Consider the following 12,499-nt stretch of genomic DNA (forward strand, 5'->3'; position numbering starts at 1 on the left):
GTTTTCTCGCCCACGCCTGCACAGAGATATTGCAACATCGCTCATACTTATTCATTAATATACCCTTCTGGTTTAACGAACATTTACTGGAGAACGCAATGCAGACGTTAAATTATCGACTTCATAAATCCAGAATCTAAATCAGGCAATGTACAATCTGCCGAAGGCTTTTCTTTAAAAATTTCATTGCTTAAATAGCACGAGTCTACAAGTACATTTCTCAGAAATAACAACATTAATAAGTTGCTATACACATCATTTCTATTTAAAAAGAGGTACAATTAGAGGTATAATAAAAAAATAGAGGCATACAATTTATTTATTAAATCGAATTGAAATTTAAATAATTGAATATTGATAAGATGCATTTTTATTTTGCTTTCTCTATATTTCTAGTTTTTAAAATAGTATTTAAAAAATTAATTCGCCTGAAAATTTAAAATGTTTCAAAAATATATAAAAAATGATAGTAGATACCTAGTAGAATAAAAAAAAAAAAAAAGAAGAGGGACAGACAACTTTGTTTTTTTTTTAATAATGTCACACCTACATTCTTAAAATGACAGTTTAGAGAGACAAGATTGAGAAACCCTGCTCTAGACTTTTTAACATAGTCGGCAGTGCATCAACACTGTTGGAACCAGAGGGTCCAGTTTACATTTATTTGCGCCAGACCTCGAAGAGGTCGAGATAAAGGGGCATCCTCGGTACGGTTCACTCTCCGGGACAAAATCGCGTTTCCACTCCCGGAGGTGCATTTTCCATAGGGGAGATGGAAAAAAGGGAGCTCGGCCTTTAACCTTCCCGGTAGATACGACCTTCCGTCGTTACGTCGTCGAAGATACCACGAGAGATACCCAGTGTCGCGCGAAATTTTCGATGACTTCGATTGCCCTCTCCAGATACGCGACAGACAGAATTTCGTACTTAAAAACTCTGTTACGATAGAGAGAGAGACGGAGAAAAATTTAGTTGTAGAATCGGAACAAATTTTCCCGACGGGAGAAAAATTCCCGGGAACCTTCAACAACATTTCGCGGATGCGAAGCTACGGAGGAATATCGCGAAGAAGGAATGTCGTTGAGAGAAACGAAATACAGTCATAATTTCTTTCTCGTAAAATAACATAATATTTTGTGGGCGATTATTTCTACTGATACGTCTTTCAGATTTTTTTTTTTTTTTTTTTTTTTTTTTTTATTAATAGATCGTCACGGTGCTAAAACGTGAAGTTAGATTTGATCTTTTTATTGGGGCTATGTAGATTAAAAAATTCTTTTTCACAATTAAAGTACCAATAATAATGAACGCTATAATTTTATGAAAGTAAAAAGATGAAAAATAATTTTTTTAATGGCCGATATAAAAGTAATTTTTTAACTTTTTTTACCTAAAATTATATAGCTTTCCTCGTTCGTTAATATTAATACTTTAATTGTGGAAAAGGATTTATCAATCTGTATAGTTAATCAAAATATATATTGGTATACTTATGAGTTAAAGTATGAATCTTTTTATTTGCTATACAGATTGATAAATTCTTTTCCACAATTAAAGTATTATATATAAAATATTATATATAAAAGGTTAAAATTTAAATAGTTGAATATTAATAAGATGCATTTTTATTTTGCTTTCTCTATATTTCTAGTTTTTGAAACAGTATTTAAAAAATTGATTCGCCTGAAAATTTAAAATGTTTCAAAAATATATAAAAACTTTCAAAAACACATTTAAAGTATTATATATAAAAGGATTTTTCAATTTATAAAACCAATAAAAAGATTCACAGGGTGTCCAGCAGAAATCCTCAATAAAAAAATTCCCTGACCTTTTAGTATTATTTTTTCCAAATATATAATTTGTACATATCTATATGATAAATCAATTAACTGTTAAATCGTGAAATCCTTGAGATATTTTTGTCAACAATGAAAAGGTTCGGAAGTTAAAACCAAAATTTTAATCAATTATACAATCTGCATTATGTACAATAATCGAAACAAACATGTCGCTATAAACTATTTAAATAATCACTTTTTTTATTTATATTAAATTTTGTTTTTAATATATTTTAACAAATTATAATACATATATTATAATATATTAAATGGTGTGCAATATGACCACAAAACTTTTAAATAAAACATTTTTAATAAAATTAATGTATTAATTGTTAATAAAAAAATGAATTAAAATAAAGTTTTTGAACAATATTATAATTCGTGAGCAATGTTACAATATATTTTAAAATATATAATACATTGAAATAAAATAACAAAGGGATGAAAATATAAATTAACAAATACGCTGTATAGATGAATCAATTTTTAACAACACAGAAAAAATAGCATACTGCATTTAATAAAAACATTTCAAATATTGAGACAGATGTAGAATAATGTGAAAAAATCCAGATAAATAGTAAAATTTCCTGATTTTTCCTTCACAATTCCAGATTTATCAAATTCCCTGACAATGCCCGATCTTCTAGATTTCTCTGACTGATAAAAGCTTTAAGATCAGCTTATTATAAAGTACCCAATTCGCGCTTTCTGCGATATCACATGCATCTGTTTAAATATTTCATTAAACAATCTGCTAATACGGTCGCGATCTCGCTTATAAATGCCTTTTAATGTGCCTGGAATTATTTATGATCCATGCAATTACCCTACTTCAGCCTAATAATATCGATACGTTAATTTACTACGATTATATACATAGCATCGGCAAGTTATTGCGCTGTTCCATATTTGATTATTATTATTATAAACACATGGATACGAGATTCAATTACATACAATTGTTATCCGCCAATGTGCCTCATGTAACCATACTGTTACATCACGCGAATTCAAATAACGTGGAAATTCGATTGCGATATCTGCATTCGCCCTATCGCGCATCCAAATGGCTGCAGTTAATTGACTATGCTCGACTATAAATTATGATAGATATCAATTGTCGTTAATCGAAACTCTTGATAGCCCGAGGGCTACGAATCCTTCCTCCGTGTGACCTCATATATATAGTATATCGTTACAATTGCGCAAGAGATAAATCGGATCGAAAAGCCGAATCCGGCGCTAATATTTGACGTTCGAAAAAACTGGACGAAAACGAAATAAACCGGCTGCTCTATTTATCGAACGCGAAGGTCGGTGGTTCTCGGCTGATGTTTTGGCGGTGTCGATGCTGCATGCGACTCACGCTTTCGCCATTAGAGTTAGCGTAAACGGATTTCAACTAACCCAATTTAGCCTACGGGGGTGGCTCTGCTTCTCTCTCTTTCGCTCTTTTGCGTGTTTGTTTGCGTCGTTCTAAGCGCGTCGCTCAATTACATAGGAGTGTCCGCTGCGTGCAAAACGGGGTGGTTTTCTTCCTTCCTTTTTTTTTTTTTTTTGACTATTTATTCCTCGCTTCAGCCTTGACTCCTTACGGCACTCACTCTCGTTTCCCTCTTTATAATCCTCTTTGGTGACTCGGAGCAGATTTTAGCAAAACCACGGTGTACACACGCGGTCGCTTTGTTTAAAAATTTATCCAACGCGCGGAATATATCTCGAAATTATGCGCATTCTTTCGCAAACATTGCGCTGAAACTCGCACAATGAAGGGCCATTATGAGGAATTACAAGCGGCGCGAGATATTTCCGCGGATATAAATTATATTTTTTTAAAATCTGAAGCGCCTGTTTTTTGGATATAATTATTGCCTGGAGGAAACGGTTTATTTCGCCAATTAAAAACTGCTTGTAATAAAACAAATGTAATAGAATTATAATAAAAATAAAATAAACAAATAAATATAAAATAAAAATACAATAAAATTAATTAGTTAATATAACGATATCATGCTGCGAATTTAGACAAATGTTTAATTTTATTACAAATGTATATATATTGTATTATTATTTTGCCAATTAAAAATTGCTCGTAAAAAAATATAATAAAAATAGAATAATATATATTAACTAATTAATTTTATTGTATTTTTATTTTATATTTATTTGTTTATTTTATTTGTATTATATTTTTTTACGAGCAATTTTTAATTAGCGAAATAATATAAGGGAATAATATAATTGACGATATAATATAAAATAATATATTCTTAATAATATATATATGATTATTTGCTGAAGGGTGTTTATTTATCGGTGACAGTTTAGAGAATTGCACGTTAGAGATAAAATGAGATATATACTCGTCCACGCTTCTTCTGCAGTGGATAACACTCCGAGTGCGTTTTATTGTCAATAAAAACCACGTCACTTCCCCTCTTCATAGGTTTTACGATCGAAAGAGATTAACTAGTAAAAAGGATAACGTCTGAGATCGTAAAAGAAAAAACGCTGGCAACTATATATGATTGTATGCAGAAGCTATATTTTTTTCCTTTACCACTTCTACAATCATTTACTTTTACGATCTTGTATGTCTATTGCACTGTCGCACGAATAACTTGAAAAATGCGTTTTATTTGATAATAAAATTATTGAAGATTATATTGTCATCGTTCCTTTAAACACTTTACGAGTGTCATTTCTTTTAAATGAAATGACAAACGTCAATAATACAGAAATTATTAAGCAGCAAGTTAGGTTTTTACACTTCTCAGAACTAATTTTTAATTTAATAATTTTTTAATTTTGTATATTTAATATTTATTAAATTATATATTTAATAATATTTTTAAATATTTTCTCGATAGAGATACAAGTAATCTTAAATGCGCACTATTATTAGGCAATAAAAATAACTATATTCGTTAATAAAAAATAAAAAAGAATATATATTATCGTTCTCAAACACTTTAGGGGATGCAATTCGCGAAGACTTAAGTAAATCAATCTCGCGCGAACGAGCGAGGAATAGATATAAGACGCGGCAAATTAATGCGATAAAAATCGCGCGACGTCAAAAGTTTCGAGGGTAAAAAATATACCAAAAAGTAGATGCTACGTAGAAGCTTTCAATCGGCTAGATTAGTCACAGAAAGTGCGCACGATATACTCCCTCGCGCGAACTCTAACTTCCGTTCGTGTTTCTTCTTGTTTCATTTTGCCTCGCTTCGCTTCGCGAGGCCGCAATAAATTTCGAAAAATTATCGAGGCGCGAGAGGTGGCGTGTAATCTCTGTCGCGTCAACGATACATTGCCTTCGGCGAATGAATGAATGCTCGGTGGGCGGTTGCGCGATTAATAATGCGACGGTGTGTCAGCGAGAATTTCATAACTTCCACATTTGAGAGGAGCGATCCAGGAGGTAAGGTCGATGTATATATGTATATATGTATATATATATATATATATATATATATATATATACATATGTACATATATATATATATACATATATACATATATATATATACATATATACATATATATATATATACATATATACATATATATATATATATATATATATATATATATATATCCGCGCCTGAGCGAGATTTAACGGTTGCATAACGAAGAAACCGGTAAATGGTTAATCGATAACGTTACCGTCTCGCACGTATATGTATTTCTGACGCGCGAGGATAAATAGATCTGACGAGAAAAGCCGAAGAAATTAATTGTCAAGTTACGACAAACGTGCGCGGAGTTCGCGATGACGCGAAAACTCTTCCGCGACTCTCTTCAGCTCCGACAAATGAGATTTTTCAGACAGCTGCAATAATTTTCGCGGCCATTCTGGTCGAGAAAAAGATGACAGATTTCGAGGTTCAACTATTGTACATTTTTTTATATTTAAAAAAAAATTGTTTAACAGTTCTTTTAATTGATATATATGTATTTTACGTGGATCTCGTGTAGTAAAGAGAGATTGACAGATAGATGACAACTTGGTGATTTCAAGATATAATTTTATTATATTTGAACAAAATTTTTACATTAATAATCCTTTTAATTATAATATATGTATTTTAGATTTGTAATGGAGTGAAAAGAGATAGAATGACAAATAAAACGACTGACAGATAAAGGATAGGATAAATTATAAGAAAATTTTGACATTAATAATCCTTTTAATTAATATATGTATTTAGGTATCTCTTAGATCTATCATGGAATAAAAAGAGAGAATGACAGATAAAATGACAGATCGAATAAAGGTATAGACGCAGATTTTTAAATGATGACAGATTCAAAGGTACAAATTATTGCAACTTTTTCATATATTCAAGAAAGAAGTTTTACATTAATCGTTTTTAATTAATATACGTATCTCTTGGATATCCGTCATGCAGTAAAGGAAGACAGGATTTGTGTCGACAGCTGCGTGAAACGGTTAAAAGCGAATGCAGGTTAGAAAATTATGAATTTCCAACACGTAGCGTCGCTTTCAGGAAACGTGTGCCTCGGAAGCGTCATTTATGTCGCGCCGCGAAACAGAGACAGATAGGGAGGAAGAGAAAGAGAGAGAGAGGGAGAATAAATGTCATTTGACGGGCGCATCTTATTTGTCACGATTGTTTCAAGATGTTAAGCACGCATGCGAGGTCGGGGCAAGGTATAGGCGCAAGGGATACTTAAAGCAGGAAAGAAGTTGAGGAGTGGCGCGTCGTTATGTACACCACCCGTGACTTTATCGCGTTATACAATCCACGCGTTCCGCACGCGCGCGCGAGAAACCCACCCTTCTCACGTGGAAGCCCCAACGACGCGACGCTCGCCTCCTCTTCGGGAAGCTTCTCTTTACGAATAGAGAGTAAGTGCTCGGCAAAAGGTATCCGTTTTCAATGGAAAATACGAAACGCAAAGGTGTCAAAAGTGAATTAAAAATGTAGCGATTTTTGCGAATAAATTCCTCTCGTTAATTAATTCGCAAATCACCCGGGAAAACATTTTTTATATGTAACAATATAAAATTATATAGAAATATATAAAATTATATATGAATGTACATTATTAGATAAAAGTACTTTTTATATATAATTATATAAATTTATATATATATATATATATGGTATATATATATATAATAAATATTTTTTTATATACATATATATATATATATATATATATATATATATAAATACCTATATATGTTTCATATATAATTTGACATGATTATATTGAACCTTTATAATTTATATAATTATATATAAAAATGGACATATTTTACAAATATAATTTTAAAAATATATGTATAATTATACAATTATTTATATATAATTATATTGAAAAAATGTTTTTCCGTGTACTTGGTTTTATAACAAGCGCATATTATTATAAGAGAAGATCGAACGCGGTATATTGATTTATAATAATAATCTGTCAACAGAGAGAACTAAAAACGTTAATAATTAGCATTGTTGTTTTATGCATACTTATATACATATATATAGCGATACGGAAAGCATTTTTAATTTGATAGGTATTATGCAAAATGTTTTCAGTTCTCATCACTTATGTGCATATTTCACGTGTTTTTCGATCGAAAAATATTTATTCCAACTATGATGTACATGTTTATGATGTTTTCTTTATTAATTTTGTATTATATTTTTCGTTTTTCTTTTGTAATATTATTTTATAAATACACTACGCAGAAAAATAAACCTTCTATATTATCTGCATACATTTACATAGTTTATGAACGAAATATATTCTCATCAGTATTAATCAAAATTATTCATCATACGCATTGAGCACTTATTAAATGCGATGTATGCATATGAAATACGCTTAATGAAAAAAATATATATTTGGAACACACTATACATAATTGGCATAAATACCTTTTAAATTCCTCGTAAATTGAATAGGTATACGTATATATAATGCGTATGTTTAATATTTAAAGTAAGATAATTAATTTAAGATTTAAATACATATATATATAAAACAGATATTATAAATTACTTCTTAAAAAAACAGACACTCAAAAATTTACGTACATTAAATTTTCTTCATCTACGTCTTGCTAATATATCGAATAAATCATAAATGTCAAAAATTACAATGTTTTAATGTATATAAGATTATTTACACAAACTTTAATTAAATAAAGTAGTATTTATAATATTTAATCAAAAATGACATTTATAATATTTATAACCTGACACAGATACGAAAACAAATAAATGAAATGATGAAATTATTCTATTGCAAATGATATTTTGATCTCAATTTGATCTAATTTAATTAATTTGATTTAAATTGATTTTCAATTAAAAACCAAATGTGCTACATGATATATTAATAAAGCATCTCGAAATAGTTATAAGAAATATATTTAAATCATATCAAAAATAAATTAATTTACGGTGAAGTCTTTTAATAACCCTCAAATTTTAATTAATGTTATAAGATATTGCACGATTCTAATAATATAATAATTCTAATAATATTTATAGATAATAACACATTTTTAGATTTATGGAGAATTAAGAGTAAAAAGACACTCTTTTCACATTAAGCTTATTAACATGCAATAGCGTGTTAGTAAATTATAAACTATTAAATTATATCTTATATCTTTAATTATATGTATTATGTAATCTATTTAATGTTATTTTTTCTTAAATTATAATCTGTTATATAAGTAGCGCGTGATATTTAACACCAAAAATTAAAAACTGGCCAATAAATTATACTTTCCATCAAAGTTTTGTCAGAGGAAAGTAAATTTGCTTAAGAATTTTTTATTTCTAAAGCTTAAAGTTATGAAGCACTCTCTATATACGTAATATGCGATCTATTAAAACATAAAGCGTTTTGAAAATTTTTCTTAAAATTTATTTAAATAAATATATAAGTATAATGTGTGCGTAATGTTATATGCAAATATTTTTATTAGTAATATTAGATATATACAAATAAAAGTGCAGTTTACATCAAAATTTTTATATTGCGACAAAAAACACATAACATGTTCAAAAGATACGATATTTGTTTTCAAAATCTGTTTGTGATCATTTTACAAAATTTCGAGGAAATAAAAATATTATAGATAAAAACAATAAAAATATAATAAAAACAACTTGTTAAATGGTTTTGAAATTTCATAACTCACTATGTCAAAGAGATTGCTACTGGAAATTTATATTAAAATTGAAACAAAGTTATATGTATGACGTGATGATGTATAATAAATAGCGTATTATAAATATACAACAAAGGAATAAATAAAATGTTCGATTAAATGTCAAAATGAAAAATAAAAAATACTGACACAATACACATACACACACACACAATTTCAAGTTAAGTATGATGAGAAAATATATAATACAATTAAACTTTAAGTAGTAGTTTTATCTAATAATATAATATGGTAGAAGAGAAAAGAAGGTGTGAGTGAGAAACAAAATAGGAACGAAGACTATTTTAACTACATAGATTGCTTGTTAATTGTTATTTGATCGGAAATTGCATGGAATTTGCCGATATTATCACATTTCGAGTTGCATCGTATTGTAATCATGAACAATGTGAACACACTTAATCGTATCATTGGAACGTTGTGATAATGATTATGATTAATGATTCCGTCTCGACGTCTATTATTCTAGACCACATAAATTAGCAATGATCTCATTACCAAACAAATGATTTGCAAACGTCAACGGAAATCAAATCGAGTATACTTAATCGAAAAGTCATTCTAAAATTTCCATCGTTATTTCTTTGCATTATATTTTGTATATATGAAGAAATATATGTAATATATTAATGAATATAAAATATATTAATTTTTCTTTATTTCCTATATTTTCTCTTCGTTTTCAACAATATTTTCTAACAAAGAAGATAAAATTATATAATAAATAATTAAATAAAATTATATAAATATAAAGAAGAAAAATGATAAAAATGATAATAGTACACGTGCATATTATTTACAATTACATTTGCAATTAAATTACATCTTGTAATTTATAATAATTATACAAATTATATGAAATGAATAAATAAAATCAAATTAAAACATAAATAATCAATTACTTTAATGACGTCATAATGTGAACTTTCTCACAAATAATATATTTCTAATTATTAAACAGGCGTTTAATAATTACTCGAAAAAAATGAGCTCTTCTAAAAGTTTGAAATTTTGTTCATGAAATGCTTTCAAAAATTCTACAGTACTAAAATATTGTATGAACGCAATTCTGCCAGGCTGTTTAAAAAAAATGTGTGTTAATAAGGACACTTTTCGATATTGTACTAATATTATTTATCACTCTCATTCCTTTTATTATCATATGTATGCAAAGTATTTCGAGTTAAAATACTTTAATCGGCTGATAATAAATTACTTATAAGATAGAAAACCCCGTACAATTTTAATGGTGATACTATAAGTATTTTAAAGTCTGCGTAAAAAAATTAATGAACATTTAATCACACATAATTATTCGTTTCTAAATTAGTTTTCGAATAAATTGAATTTTATTAAACTTGCAAACCATATGTAAATTACACTAAAAAGCAGTAAAGTAAATTTCCATAAATATTAGTTAAAATTAACTAGCCTGTATAATTAACTGCACGTCTCTTTTTAAAGATGGCACTAGATTATTTAAGATAACTCTTGTTAATTTTAGCCGACATAAACTACTTCATGTCATCTTTGTCTTAAAATTACAAAATCCATTATCAAGAAATTTGCATTTCTTCTCGAAACAATTTACGCATGCATTTTCCCATAACCATCAAATTTCCTCAATTTAATTTATCACACGTAATTATTCATTTCCAAATATCTTTCAAATAAAGTAAACCGTTTTTAACTCACAAACTGTACATATAAATTACACAAAATCAGCGATGAAACTAAAGTTTCATGAGAATTAATCGAAACGAACTAGGATGTATAATTAACTATTTGTCTCTATTTGAAGATACTAGACCGGCTTAACTCCGGTTAATTTTGAGAAACTATAGAAACTGCATTTTCCGCTCAAAATTACGAAAATTACTCCATTATCAAAGAATTTGCATTTCCTTCTCTCGGAGGGTTCTGCAGCGCGTGCCTTTTCCTCCGCAAGTATCCAATTTTCTCGATACAATAACCCGGTAACTCGAGATAACACTCACGCGCGTCTATCCGACGTAGAATGTGTCGACACACCTCACGAGACTCGTCCTGCACAACATGATTGCCATCGACGATCCTCGCGTTGGAAAGACGAGACCGCTTCTCTCGCTCTCGGCTCGAGCCGATCGAGGGCCGCCCTTAACATTCCAATGCGTCTCCTTTAATCCCCGACGTGCTACTCCACCACCACTTCCCTCGCACTTTGCTGCACAGAGTTATCCCGATCCTTCGCGCACTCTCTCATCAGACGATCGAGTCCTCTCTTTGCCGTCCAATTTTCATTCATTCCTCACTGGCGGAAAAAAACCGTCGTCCAACATCCCTATGATTTTACATCGGCGCCGCGTTCCGGTAAAAATAAGAAGAGACACAATCGGAGAAGCTGAATCTATCGTCAGAGGTTTGTATATTTTTTTATCACGGGAAAACCGATTCATTCATTCGTGAACAACTCTTACGAGATCACCGTCGCTCCCCGAAGAATCTCAAGATCGCGAGGGTCGATCGCTGGTCCGATCGTCGGACGATCCGGAGCATCCCGGGATCCGCTTTCGTTCCTCGGGAGCGAAGACGCTCGCGATCGCGCACTAGGTCACGCGGAAGAGAGAGAGAGACAGATCTGGTCCTGACCGGCTTCCGTGGGAACGTCCACGCGGAAGAGAGAGAAAGAGCCGGTCCTGACCGGCTTCCGTGGAACGTCCACGCGCGTGACGACGACGACGACGGCGAGAACCTCCCCGTTTTACGTACGCGCGGTCCGACGATCGCGAGAGACGCGCGGGCACTGGCTGCGCGAGAACTTACCGCCACCCCCAGACGAGTGCGCGGACAGGCAGTGCGGGATAGTGGGTGGCCTTCGAGGGGTGGCTCGAAAGGGGTGGCTGGAGAGAGAGAGAGGGAGGGTGAAGGAGAGAGAGAGAGAAATAGAGGCACAAACTATGTAAGGGAAGAGGAAGACATGCATGGAGACACACGAAATTCTCGTTCGACATTCTACGCCGAATGCCGAAGACAATCTCGCGAAAAAGGGAGCCTATGTATCTTCTGGCCTATCTGGGTTAGCGGATTCGCGCGACCCTGACCAACTTCCAGGGGTTGATTCTGTACGAGGGATTCTCGGGGTGTGATTAGCGATGCTATTATCGAAGATATTTAAAGAGGATCATCGAAATAATCTTGTAATAAATCGGATTAATAAATCGAAAAGATTCTGATGTATAAATTTGGATGTTAAAAGAGGTAGTAAGACTCAGGCACAGATATTAGGTGTAACGAAATTATTTTATTCTCTATTCCTTATTTGAATAAATGTAAAGGAATTTAATAATAATTTTTTGTTGCACCTAAACTCAGATATATGTCAGATGCAACAAGAAAATTATTTTTAAATTTTTTATACTTATTTCAACTAGTAAGTATAAAGGAAATTAAAAATAAT

The 12,499-nt window shown here is 31.0% G+C and overlaps 1 protein-coding gene across 1 annotated transcript in view; it reads right to left on the reverse strand.

Moving 5' to 3' along the window:
- Window positions 1-11,833, reverse strand: part of LOC114938581 (glutamate receptor ionotropic, kainate 2) — a 210,933-nt gene extending 199,100 nt beyond the window's left edge. Inside the window, exon 1 of the mRNA XM_085487905.1 lies at window positions 11,061-11,833. The gene's annotated coding sequence lies outside the window, so the exon portion shown is untranslated. The remainder of the gene's footprint in view (window positions 1-11,060) is intronic.
- Window positions 11,834-12,499: the final 666 nt, after the last annotated feature.

This window comes from Nylanderia fulva, unplaced genomic scaffold (genome assembly GCF_048542155.1).
Source record: "Nylanderia fulva isolate GAGA-0341 unplaced genomic scaffold, ASM4854215v1 Scaffold11, whole genome shotgun sequence".
NCBI classification, from domain to species: Eukaryota; Metazoa; Arthropoda; class Insecta; order Hymenoptera; family Formicidae; genus Nylanderia; species Nylanderia fulva.